The 13,382-nt window shown below is 44.4% G+C and overlaps 1 protein-coding gene across 1 annotated transcript in view; it reads left to right on the top strand.

Moving 5' to 3' along the window:
• SHISA9 (shisa family member 9) overlaps positions 1-13,382 on the top strand; it is a 261,288-nt gene that overhangs the window by 13,169 nt on the left and 234,737 nt on the right. The window lies entirely within an intron of this gene.

A 13,382-nucleotide genomic window follows, 5' to 3' on the forward strand; every position in this document is an offset into this window, starting at 1 on the left:
CGCACTATGTGTCAAGCACTATTCTAAGTGCTGAGGTAGGTACAAGTTAATCAGGTTGGATATAGTCCCTGTCCCACATGGGGCTCACACTCTTATTCCCATTTTACAGATGAGGCAACCGAGGTGGAGAGAAGTGAAATGACTTCCCCAAGGTCACAGAGCAGACAAGTGGCAGAGCTGGGATTTAAAACCCAGATCCTTCTCACTTGCAGGTCCACGCTCTATCCTCTAAGTCACATTGCTTTTAGTGTTCAGGAGTCACAGAAGTTTGGGTAGGGGCTTTGGTGGGGGATATCTGAAAAGAGGAGAAATTAGTCAAGTCAGGCTTTCTGGGAGGAGATGTGATCTCAGAGGGCTTTGGTCAGGGGTACTTTGTATGTTTTTATTATAAAATACTAATTGTCAGTTCATTTTTCTCTTCCCGACACGTGTCCATTGACTTTTTTTTTCACTCAAGAACACTTCTGGGGGTCGAGGTTGGGCAAGATAAAGATGAATCACTTTTCTTAGCCAAACAAGTCACTGTGCTAAAGTTTCTGAAGTTGCTTCCGTGCTTTGGAAACATAATAAAGCAGATGGCGGAGGTAGAACAGGTCGGCCTTGAAGATGAATGAATAGTTTCTGAATGACCAGGGGTTATATAATGCTGACTGGACTCTGTGGACGAAGGGAAGAGGATGGTTATAAAACATGGAGAAGATGACCAATTTAATATAGACAAAAAGGATGAACACCGAACTGACTCAGTGAAATATAGATGATGCCAGTCAGTGGTATTTATTGAGCACTTACTGCGTGCAGAGCATGGTTCTAAGCGCTTGAGAGAGTACAGTATAGCAGAGTTTGGAGACGCATTCCCTGACCACAAGCAGGGTGATTCTTATTATAGATTTTTTTCTATTTCATGTGGGAGAAGTGAGGCCATTAAAATGACTCTAAGGGCAATGTGGTAGCACAGAAAATTGATGGTGCAAATTTTCCTGGAAATCAGAGGTGCCAACCAACTCCATGGCACTGGTTGATCTTTGCCCCTACTGCTTTTTCGCCTGCAGAGTGTGTTTGCTCTTCCCCATCTGGGAACTGGTCTCTGAGCCCTAACCATTCCACAGGTTGCCACAAGACCTGAAGGGAGCTGAAAAGAACTAGAGGTTTCTGAGTGGAGCTGAAAACCCTCCCAGATCAGGGAATTCTGACCATTCTGAAAAGACTATCTCCTACGCTTGGGCCCATTCTGCTTCTCTCTGAGAAGGTCTCGACTCCTTCTCGCTTGCACTCAAAATGATGACAGGCCTCATGTCCTCAGTGTTTCTTGGGGAGTCCAGAACTCACTGGTGAGCTTTGACGGTCTCCTGAATGGGAACTCAAACAATCAATCGTATTATTTGAGTGCTGACTATGTGCGAGCACTGTACTAAGCACTTGAAAGCATATAGTACAACAGAATTAGCAGTCACGTTCCCTGCCCAAAATGAGCTTCGCTCCAGATACGCAGAGAGATATAGTCTTAGTGAAAAGATCGTGGAACTGGGTACCAGGAGACCTGGGTTCTTGTTGAAGCTCCACCACTTTCCTGCTGTCCCTTAATTAATCACTGGTACTTATCGAGCCCTTACTGTGAGCAGAGCACTGAACTAAACACTTGGCCGAGTACAATACAACAGAGTTGGTGGAAACAGTCCCTGCTCCCAGGGATTTTTACAGTCTAGAGGGGGAGGCAGACATTAAAATACAGATATGTAAGTAAGTGCTGTGGGGCTGAGGGTGGGGTGAATATCAAGCACTTAAAGTGTACAGATGCAAGCGTGTAGCTGATACAGAAGAGGAAGGGAGAATGGGAAGTAAAGGAGAAGCAGCAAAGGGCCTGGAGGTCAGAGGACCTGGCTTCTAATCCTGGCTCTGCTAATTGCCTGCTGTGTGACCTTGGACAAGTCACATAACTTCTCTGTGCTTTAGTTCCCTCATCTGTAAAATGGGGATTGAGATTTTGATCCCTATGTGGGTCATGGACTGGGTCAAACTCGATTATCCTGTATTCAGCGACGTACCCTGTAGTCAGCTTAGGACAGTGCCTGGCACATAGTAAGCACTTAAATACCGTTAAAAGAAATGAAAGCTTAGTCATGGAAGGCCTCTTGGAGGAGATGATCTGTATTTCAGTTTTCTCATCTGTAGGATGAGGATAAAATACCTGTTCTCCTCTGGGATAGGGACTGTGTCCAATCTGGCTAATAATAAGTGATTAATAAATGCCATCATGCTTGTTAGGACTGAGAGCCCCTGGTGAGCCAGAAATTGTCTTAATTGATTTTTCACATTAATAGCCCAGCACTTAGTACTTTTCACATCGTAAGCCCTTATAAAAATGCTTTTCAGGGATTTTATAGGACACGGAGAGAAGGCTTTCTGGACTAGATCGTAATAGACCGCGCAGGGTCTTCAATCTGGGAGGATTTTACCTTCCTGACCAATACAGGTACATGATTGATCAGTGTTATTTCAGTTTAAGTCTCCAGTAACACTTGAGAGTTGTGGTCATTTCCGGATTCTTTTACTTTTTCTTTTTTTTCCTCTCCACATAGCCTTGCCTCTGCCAAGTAATAGGAGACCTTTCTTCACTTGTGATCAGTGATATTAAGGCTTGCGTTATTCTAGACGGGCTGAATGGCCAAGGCCACCGAAACAAGGCTGATTGTGTACACGAGAGGGCAGTGGTAAACAGCTCCTCCCAAGATCCACAGTCCTCAATCGTCGTCCTTATGCTCACAGTCGATTATTGGCATTTACTGAGCACTTAAAGCGTGCGGAACATTGTAGTAAGCACTTGGGAGGACACAGCGCAATATAATGGGTAGATAGACCTGCCCACAGTGAAATGATTTCACTAGACTTGCTTGTCAGCTAAGATGAGTAGATTTTTTTTTTTTAGACTAATGATTTAGATGCAAATAAGAAAGGAAAAAGATGCCAATTCTTGCTCAGAGCAGTAACTAGCATAGAGCAGCTGCCCCTATTCTTAGCCATTTGTTATTCTCTTCATTTTCTATGTAGGTTTTTTTTTTCTACCCACTTAAAACACACGGGCTCTTACGGTTAGAACTTCAGATTTTGATATGTATTTGCCATGGTAAGTGGAATTGGTAGAAAGGTGAGGGGCTCAAACATACATTTTGAGTGACAGGGTGCTCTTAAAGAATAAGAGCCATTTTATGCAAACTGCCAAACAAACCCCGCAGAGGTCACTTTCTACAAGTTGCCTCATGACTTCTTTTTGAAACCTTTCTACTACTATCCTAAAACCTGGATTTGCGCAGCCTCTCAAGAATATACTTTCAATCTGATACACCCTATATGATTGATCTTTGGTAAAGATTGTTGACAAAGTGAACACTGATTACTTGGTATAAAGATTTCTGATTAACTTGCCCCCTTGAAGTTTTTCATGCTTTGGCTTTTGAAGAGTGAATGGGGAGGTGATGGCGTGGGAAGAGTCCTGCTCTCCAGGAAAGAATCCTTTCACTAGGCCTGAGATGTTTCGTACACTCTTCTCCCCACTTAATGCAGTTAGGAAGCATCAAACCTGTCTTTCCCCAATCTTCCCTAGGGACAGTCAGACTGGATGAAAGTTATATGTGGAGACTTGGGGTGGGGGGTGCGGGTGCTGCACTTGAGGAGCCCAAAAATCTGTAGAGGTGGGACGGGGGGAGGCGGAGAGAGAGAGATTGGGTTTTTTTGGACACCGCCCTGGGCCCAGTGAGCTCAATTTTAAAACCAATCCAACCACCATTGTTGTGGACATCACTGTTGCTTCTCACAGGTTTTCCCAGCAAGGAACCCACCTGGTCCATTGGGTAATGTCACAAGCTTTCTCTGGGTGTCAGGTAGTAATTTAGGGTTTACTTATCCCTGTGATTGGCACTGGGTACCCACCTGAAGTCTGGTCCCCCTCTTGATCATAAGCTCCTTGAGGATAGAAATCATGTCTATGTAGTCTATTGTTCTCTCTCAAGGGCTTAGGGTAGTGCTCTGCCTATAGTCACCCTCCATAATTACCATTGATTGATTTTACTTTTTATCCTAGTGATACTCTTCTCTGTCTCAGTGCTTTTGGAGTTCGAGGCTCAGACACACACACACACAAAATCAGTACACTGATGATGCTTAGTGAGTGCAGAGCACTGTACTACCCTCTATCCTTAGAGCACTATCCTAAGAGCACTTAGGAGTATACAATATATTGGAGTTGGCACGCACTCACAGTCTAGAGGAGGAGCCGGATATTAAGATTAATCACTTACGGATACGTGCATAAGGGCTGTGGGGCTGACAAAGTCACCATTCATTATTTTCACATTGTCCCTTGTGCCCGTGATTGGACAGCAGAACCAGCTACATTTATACAGCGTGACCCATTTAAAAGAAAACCCATTTAATGTAAGATAGCTTTAATCATGACATTCCCTGTAGTCTAGAAAGTAATTGTGAATGGCCATACATTTCCATTCTTAAAGGTAAAGCACACTCTAAAAACTAGCTAAGTCATTCATCCTAACTAATCTAGGCTGCATCCAGACTAAGCAACTTGTGGGCAGGAATTGTGTCTACCAACTTGATTGTATTGTACTCTCCTGAGTGTTTAGTACGTTGCTCTGCACACAGTCAATACTCAGTAAATACCACTGATCGTCTGAGGCTTTGGCTTTGTTCTTTTTTTCTTTTAAATAGTATTTGTTAAGCACTTACTATGTGCCAGGAACTGTACTCAGCGTTGGTGTAGATACAGATTAATCAGGTTGGAAACAGTCTGTCCCACATGGGGCTCTCAGGCTTAATCCCCATTTTACAGATGAGATAAATGAGGCACAGTGAAGTGACTTGCCCAAGGTCACACAGCAGAAAAGTAGCAGAGCTGGGTTTAGAATCCAGGCCTTTCTGATTCTCAGGCCTGTGCTCTTTCCGCTAGGCCATGATGCTTCATTTTCTCATGCACCTTATCGTAAGAGGCTCAATCTAAAATACTGGAGAGAAAAACCACGAATCATGCTAGAAAGGACTAGGATCAACTATCTTGTGCAGCTAATGATGTTCGTATTTGAAGTGAAGGGGTCCTTATGGCTACAAATGTCTAACTCGTCTAGGATCATTTTTCATGTGATCATTCTTCTGTTCCGCTTTAAAATGCTTTCTTTCCCCTCTAGTGCACTGAAAAATCAGGAATGGGGTCCAAATCAATGGCTAAGATATGTACCAAAAAATACAAGCAAACCTGATGACAAGTTTATAACTGACTCAGAAAGCCTGTAATTTATTATCGTGTACCCGTGTTTATGAGGGGCTGCTGTGTAGAAGAGGCACTCAAATTTTCAAAGTATTGAGAAGACATTAAAAAATTATAATCGTTCTTCTCCTTCATGTAGTTGCACCTACTAACTTTCAAACTTCAAATTAATAATAAAACAGCCATAGCTCCTATGCAAACAGATGAGCTATTTAAAAGCAAAGAGCTCCAGGAAAATTTTTAAAAAAAACTGTTTGTAGCAGAAAAACACTTGTCATAATTCAGGAAGTCACCAGTCAGGAATTCAATGCTTGAGATTATGCCAGAGGTTTAATGAGCCCAGTGTCTCTCCAGCATCGAAGCCTGAACCTTGGGAAAGCAGGTGCCTGCCATCTTTGAGTCTCTCAGGGCAGTGGCTTTGGGTCAGTAAAGTGCCTTCTTCGGAGCCAAACCTATCGAAGGAGAGACATAAAACTCTCTCGTGGGAGAGATTAGAACAAGTCAACCCTTGCGAGACTTCTCCCATACCTCCTATCGATCAATCAGTGGAATTTACTGGGAGCTTACCGTGTGCAGAACACTGTACTGAGTGCTTGAGAGAGTCCAGTATAACAGAGTTGGTAGACATCTTCCCTGCCCACATTGAATTTACAATCTAGAGGACCTCTTAATGGTCCTTATTCAGTGGGATCTCTAGAGGTCATGTTTAACTTGCCGTGAACACGGGTGAAGCGTGGACAAGTAGCTTGGTCTAGTGGAAAGAACATGGCACTGGGAATCAGGTGACCCGAGCTGAGACCTGAGTTCTAGTCCCAGCTGTGTTGCTGGCCTTCTGTGTTACTGTGGGTAAGTCACTTAACCTTTCTGTGCTTAATCTGTGACATGGAAATAAGAAACCTGCTCTTCTCACCCCTTAAACTGTGAGTCCCTTGTGAGATAGGGACTGTATCTACCCCAGTGTTTGGCACAGGGTAAGCATTTAATAAATATTATTATTGTGATGATGATGATGATGATGACTGCTAAGTATCCTTCCAGTTCTGTGATTTTCTGATCTTAAGCTTTCAGTAGTTTTTCATGACTCTTTCAGGCTTCAGGACCGTGCAATCCATCTGTCACTTGTATTTTGAATTAATTTAAAATGTATTTTTAACTACTGCATCTCCCAGTGGTTAATGTAAAATGAACTTATTTACATTTAATAACATAATATCCCATATTATAAAAAGTATACAATTTTCTGAGCCCTCCCAAAAAACCAATAAGCATTTTCAAAGGAGTTAATTAATTACGAGTTGAAAAGGGAGATCCGATCACATTATCTTAACAAGAACACAGAGTAAATGAAGCAAAGCGTAATCGTAATCTTGATGCTTTATTAAGCGACTGTTGGTTAATTCAAATCTAAAGCCTGAAAACAAAAGTTGCGTGTAATGTTATACAGCTTTTTTGGGATTTCAGCTCATTTGCGAGAGAGGAGGGAAGTGATTCAAATTGAAAAAAGACTCTCTGCTTGGCACTGAAATATATTCTGACTGATCACAATTGCCAACAGTTATGCCGGATGGGTGAAGTCAGATGAACGAGAGATCGGTACTATCCTTGTTATTTGAGTCTTATCCGGATATTTAAAGTAATGATGTTGGTATTCGGTAAGCACTTACTATGTGCAGAGCACTATTCTAAGCGCTGGGGTAGATACAGGGCAATGAGGTTGTCCCACGTGAGGCTCACAGTTAATCCCCATTTTACAGATGAGGTAACTGAAGCACAGAGAAGTGAAGTGACTTGCCCACAGTCACATAGCTGCCAAGTGGCAGAGCAGGGAGTCGAACCCATGACCTCTGACTCCCAAGCCCGGGCTCTTTCCACTGAATCACACTGCTTCTCTAAATATCTCAAAGATACATGTATCTGGCCTTCCCGGAAACCCTGTGCACCGATTGATTTGGGGATGTTTTTATTCTGGAATCAGTATCTGGTCTCCCTCATGCTGTGAGACCTATGTCAGTCAGGGACTGTGGCTGACCTGATTGTCTTGTACCGACCCCAGCACTTAGAACAGTGCTTCGTGCAAAGTACGCACTTAACACGTACCCCAACGTACTCATTTTGTACGTTCTGAATCTTGAAGTGCAATTTTCCTGTTGACTCTTCTGTATCAGTCTTTGCCCCTATAATCTGTGATCACTTAAAGGACACGGAAGCGTGTTTCAATTACCTTCCTTCTATCCCTCCCCAGTGCTAATTTCAGTGCTTAGCTCAATAATGACTGTAATGATATGTCCAGGGCACTGAGGCAAGGCACCTGCCACATTATGCTTGTAGTCGTTCTTTAAATCATTTATCTTTGACACTTCACACCATCTGAAGAGTATCATTTTCAAAGTTCATAACCACTCTCGACATTCTATTAGCAAAGCATTTAATGATACCATGGCGATATTGCCAAAGCTTCTCCGAGTATCAAATTTCCTGCACAGAATGCCAACAACTGTGGGATGAAGAAGTTTTTTCTTCAAAGTCATTGTTTCAGAATTTTTAATCTTGTCTCATTAGAAGATTGATTGTCCTATTAGTAAAACAAATACTGTGCTAATAACTGAAAAGAACACTGCAAGAACATGAATTCCATTTCATTTTATGAGCTGTTCGGTTCTGGAAAGATGAATACCCACACACACAATTAGCTTTGATTTTTGCAGACCCCACTCACTGAAATTCACCTAAGGGTATGCGTGTGGCTGAGAAGGTCAATATCCTGGACCTACTGTGAACGTAAAAGACTGTCTCTTGTTGGGTTGTGATGTTTAATATTTGCAACTTCTTGGCATTCTGCCCTAAGGAATCAACACCCAGTTTTCTGCTGGGATGCAGCATTGTCTAAGGCTGTGTCTTACTGTGTCTTTGAAACGTTTCCTCTGTCCTCCTCGCTTTTGGTTTCCTAATTTCAGGGCTCCATTCAACAGTTGTTTGGAGATCCTCCTGTTGATCGTCCTCCTCACGCATTCCACCCAGCGTAGCTGTGTTAAGGTGAGCGTAGCCTCAATGTTAAGAGACTGAATACGTTCCAGAACATCTTTGCTGATCTTCCTTTGCTCTTCACTGTTGAGTAACTAAATGATGCTGATGGAACCGGTGATTTATTGAGCCAATACACGATGCTGATGGAACTGCTCAAGTTTCTGGATTTGATGTCCTTGTATGGTACAAGCCTCCAAGCCTTAGAGAATGTTGGTCAACGCAACAACTCTGTAGACTTTTAGTTTGCTCTGGGGCCTGTTAACTACATTGCCACCACAGTCTGCCAGGATGTGTGGGTCTTCTTAATTTGGTTTTCATTCACTCAACAGTATTTATTGAGCGCTTACTATGTGAGGTTTTGTACTTCCTTACCTATCATTGTGCTGCTGGCCAATGTGCTGCCTAAATACATAATTCTGTGGCAATATTTAGCTCGGTATTGCCACTATATGTTTTTGGTTGTGTGTCTGGCTTTCCTGGTGCAGGTTGACATAGCATCTTGGTTTTCTTTAGACTAATTGTTCAGTGTCAGACTGATCTGGAGAAAGGGTCAATAGTCAGTTGCCTGTCTTCTTGGATGTGAGGCTTTAGGGTGCCATGTTTGCATACAGTAATTCTGTCTCCCCGCTTCTAGGCTGTGAGCCCACTGTGGGCAGGGCTTCTCTCTATTTGTTGCTGAAATGTACTTTCCAACTGCTTAGTGCAGTGTTCTGCACACAATAAGCGCTCAATAAATATGACTGAATGAATGAAATCACCTTTCCTAGGACTCTGGATGTCAGACAAAGTCTATTCAATCAATGATATTGAATGTTTACTCAACACAGAACATTGTACTGAGAGCTTTCAAGGGTTCAATAGAGTAGGTATATCCCTGCCCTCAAGGAATTTGCAGTCTACCTAGTTGGAAGAGTATTCCGGAGGTGCAGAAGTGTATTCTAACTACTGCATCCATGTCTCCAGCATGGCTGCATCCAATAAAATGTACAAGACCCAGCCCACTACACATCCCCACCGTTCTTCATTGGTAACGGGGAATGGATCAGACAGGGCACCCTCGGCTCTGGCCTAGCCAGCTGTTCAATAAAACAGTAATAATAATTGTGGTGTTTGTGAAGTGTTTACTATGTGCCAGGCACTCTACCAAGCTCTGGGGTGGATACAAGTAAATTGGGTTGGACACAGTCCCTGTCCCACATGGGGCTCACAGTCTTAATCCCCATTTTACAGATAAAGTAGCTAAGGCACAGAGAAGTGAAGTGACTTGCCTAAGGTCCCACGGCAGAGAAGTGGCAGAGCTGGGATTAGAACCCAGGTCCTTCTGACTCCCAGACCCCTGCTCTATCCACTAGGCAACCCTGCTTCAATGGAACAGTTCCAGTATCTTGACCTTTTCAGAGCAGCTAAATTTGGTTAGTAATTTTCAGAGTCCATATGTACTCGAGGTGTGGAATGCTTTTATGAGGGTGTGGAGACCTCATGGAGGTTGGTGCTGTTTCCTGTACTTTTCTTGAATGTGCTTCTATTCACCTCCACGTGTACATAATGGAGCAGGAGAACTATTTATTGAGTGTGGTCTCTGGCTTTCACCCTCAGCTGGGTCCTCTTGACTAACACTTTGCAGCAGTTAGTAGGCAGCATTGAACTCCATTTTTTTCTCCCCTCTTTGCCCCTAAGGATCTACACAAACACATGGGTCCAGAGGAGCTCTAAGGAGAAGTTATTGAGCCTAACTTCAGCTTGCCTTAAGCGCTCTGGGGCAGTTGAGACAGCTTGTGGAGGCTCAGCCTAAGCTTTGGGTGTGAGCGATGGGGAATAGACGAGTAGTTCCATTCATTTAGAAAGGAGGGATGGGGAGAGGGAGGCTGTAGGAATGACACTACTTACATCTTCCTGAGGAACCAGCTGGCAGCATAGTAGACGGTGAAGGAAAATGTCACATCATGAATCCTCTCAGCATGGGTGTCTTCCAGAATCGATGCCTAGAATTCCTTAACTCCCATTCTCTCCTAGACCCCCTCCAATCTGGCTTCCGTCCCCTCCACTCTACCGAGACTGCTCTCTCTAAGGTCACCCGTGACCTCCTTCTTGCCAAATCCAATGGCTCCTACTCCATTCTGATCCTCCTCGACCTCTCTGCTGCCTTTGACACTGTCGACCATCCCCTCCTCCTCCATACCTTATCTCACCTTGGCTTCACGGACTCTGTCCTCTCCTGGTTCTCCTCTTACCTCTCTGGCCGATCATTCTCGGTCTCCTTCGCCGGAGCCTCCTCCCCCTCCCATCCTTTAACTGTTGGAGTTCCTCAAGGGTCAGTTCTCGGCCCTCTTCTGTTCTCCATTTACACTCACTCCCTCGGTGAACTCATTCGCTCTCACGGCTTTGACTACCATCTCTACACAGATGACACGCAGATCTACATCTCCGCCCCTGTCCTCTCCCCCTCCCTTTGGGCTCGCATCTCCTCCCGCCTCCGGGACGTCTCCACCTGGAAGTCGGCCCGCCACCTAAAACTCAACATGAGCGAGACTGAGCTCCTCATCTTCCCTCCCAAACCCGGTCCTCTCCCAGACTTCTCTATCACCGTGGATGGCACGACCATCCTTCCCGTCTCTCGGGCCCGCAATCTCGGTGTCATCCTTGACTCGTCCCTCTCGTTCACCCCACACATCCTATCCGTCACCAAGACCTGCCGGTTTCACCTCTACGATATCGCCAAGATCCGCCCTTTCCTCTCCACCCAGACGGCTACCTTACTGTTACGGGCTCTCGTTATATCCCGGCTAGACTACTGTGTCGGCCTTCTCTCTGGCCTCCCTTCCTCCTCTCTCGCCCCGCTCCGGTCTATTCTTCACTCCGCCGCCCGGCTCATCTTCCCGCAGAAACGATCTGGGCATGTCACTCCCCTTCTTAAACAACTCCAGTGGTTGCCTATCGACCTCCGCTCCAAACAAAAACTCCTCATTCTAGGCTTCGAGGCTCTCCATCACCTTGGCCCTTCCTACCTCTCCTCCCTTCTCTCTTTCTACCGCCCACCCCGCACGCTCCGCTCCTCCGCCGCCCACCTCCTCGCCGTCCCTCGGTCTCGCCCATCCCGCCGTCGACCCCCGGGCCACGTCCTCCCGCGGTCCCGGAACGCCCTCCCTCCTCACCTCCGCCAAACTGATACTCTTTCCCTCTTCAAAACCCTACTTAAAACTCACCTCCTCCAAGAGGCCTTCCCAGACTGAGCTCCTCTTCCCCCTCTACTCCCTCTGCCATCCCCCCTTTACCTCTCCGCAGCTAAAGCCTCATTTTCCCCTTTTCCCTCTGCTCCTCCACCTCTCCCTTCCCATCCCCACAGCACTGTACTCGTCCGTTCGACTGTATATATTTTCGTTACCCTATTTATTTTGTTAATGAATTGTACATCGCCTCGATTCTATTTAGTTGCCATCGGTTTTTACGAGATGTTCTTCCCCTTGACGCTGTTTATTGCCATTGTTCTCGTCTGTCCGTCTCCCCCGATTAGACCGTAAGCCCGTCAAACGGCAGGGACCGTCTCTATCTGTTGCCGACTTGTTCATCCCAAGCGCTTAGTACAGTGCTCTGCACATAGTAAGCGCTCAATAAATACTATTGAATGAATGAATGAATGAATTCCAACAGCCTGCCCCTGCCAGATCCTAAGGGGAAAAAATAGGACCTAATGATAGGACTCACCTTCCTGCTGTGATAAATGCTTTTTAATTTTTAATTTTTTTTTTAGCGGCACCTGTTAAGCGCTTACGATGTGCCAGAAACTATACTAAGGGCTGGGGAAGATGCAAGTTACTCAGGTTGAACACAGTCCGTCTCCCACATAGAGCTCACAATCTTAAATCAGGGAGGAGCATTTAATCCCAATTTTTCAGATGAGGTAACTGAGGCCCAGAAAAGTGAAGTGATTTGCCCAAGGTCAAATGGCAGATAAGTGGTGGAGCAGGGATTAGAATTCAGGTCCTCTGACTCCCAGGCTTTCCATTAAATCACACTGCTTTTCATATTGCTCTAGCTTTGGATAAGCCAGTTCAACCGCACTTAAACTGGGTTTTCTGAAGGTGCAACCTCTCTGACCAAATTGCCCTCAGAGTACTTTGGAAATGGAGCAGTTTGGCCATGTTCTCAGGTTCAACTCTGTGCTTTGTTTATTTCCCTAATGAGACCCTTAAGCTTCTCATGTAGCAAGATTAAAATGTCTCTGACCTAAATGGATGGCTGGCTTCATTGTGAAATTTTTACTCCGGGAATCAGTAGTCTCCAGTTGCACCACTCTTATAACCAACAAGACTTAAATCAGATGGAATCTAAGACTCTCAGACCATTTATCAAATAGGGTTGGACTCATTTTGCTCAGGAATCTCTCCCTAGAACTTTGCCCGCTTTTAAGCCTGTGCATTATCTCCTGAATAAATACTGTCATCATCCATGTCGTTGCAACTCATCTGGCTCGTAATTCATACGTGTTTGTTTTAGGTGTCTCTATCAGAGCTCAGTGAACATAAAATAAAGTGTCAGGGTTAGTTGCACACCTTAAAAATCTCATAGAGAGCTAGGCAATTGTCAAATGCCACCCAATCACAGGTAATATTCCTCCGAGGTTCAATCCACAAATTCAATCACAATTGATTTTTCAGGAGCTTTGTTCCATTTAATTTATTTTGACTCCGTTATATCATTACTTGCCTAGCAATGTCCCTGTCAGTGCCGGCTCAATTTCATTATCACAAAAGGAAGCTAAGGAGGGAATTGGTGTGTTTAATATTTATGAAATGACCATGCTGTTGGTAAGGATGATATAAAAATATAACGGTACCAAACCTCTGGAGGTGCAAAACTACTTTAATAATCACTCACCAATGATCACAATATTGATTTTACTGTGTTATAAAATATGTTATTAAATCACTTAGGGATATGTTTCAGATTTAATTATTATGCTCAACCAGGGTTCTTAAAACCTGGGGGAAGCAAAAAAAGCAAAGAAATCTCCTGGCTCACAGTTGGGCAGTAGTCCAAGTCCTAACCACAAGGAACTGTTTTTATTTTTCACCTTCATCACTGT

This window comes from Ornithorhynchus anatinus, chromosome 2, assembly GCF_004115215.2.
Source record: "Ornithorhynchus anatinus isolate Pmale09 chromosome 2, mOrnAna1.pri.v4, whole genome shotgun sequence".
Taxonomy (NCBI): Eukaryota; Metazoa; Chordata; class Mammalia; order Monotremata; family Ornithorhynchidae; genus Ornithorhynchus; species Ornithorhynchus anatinus.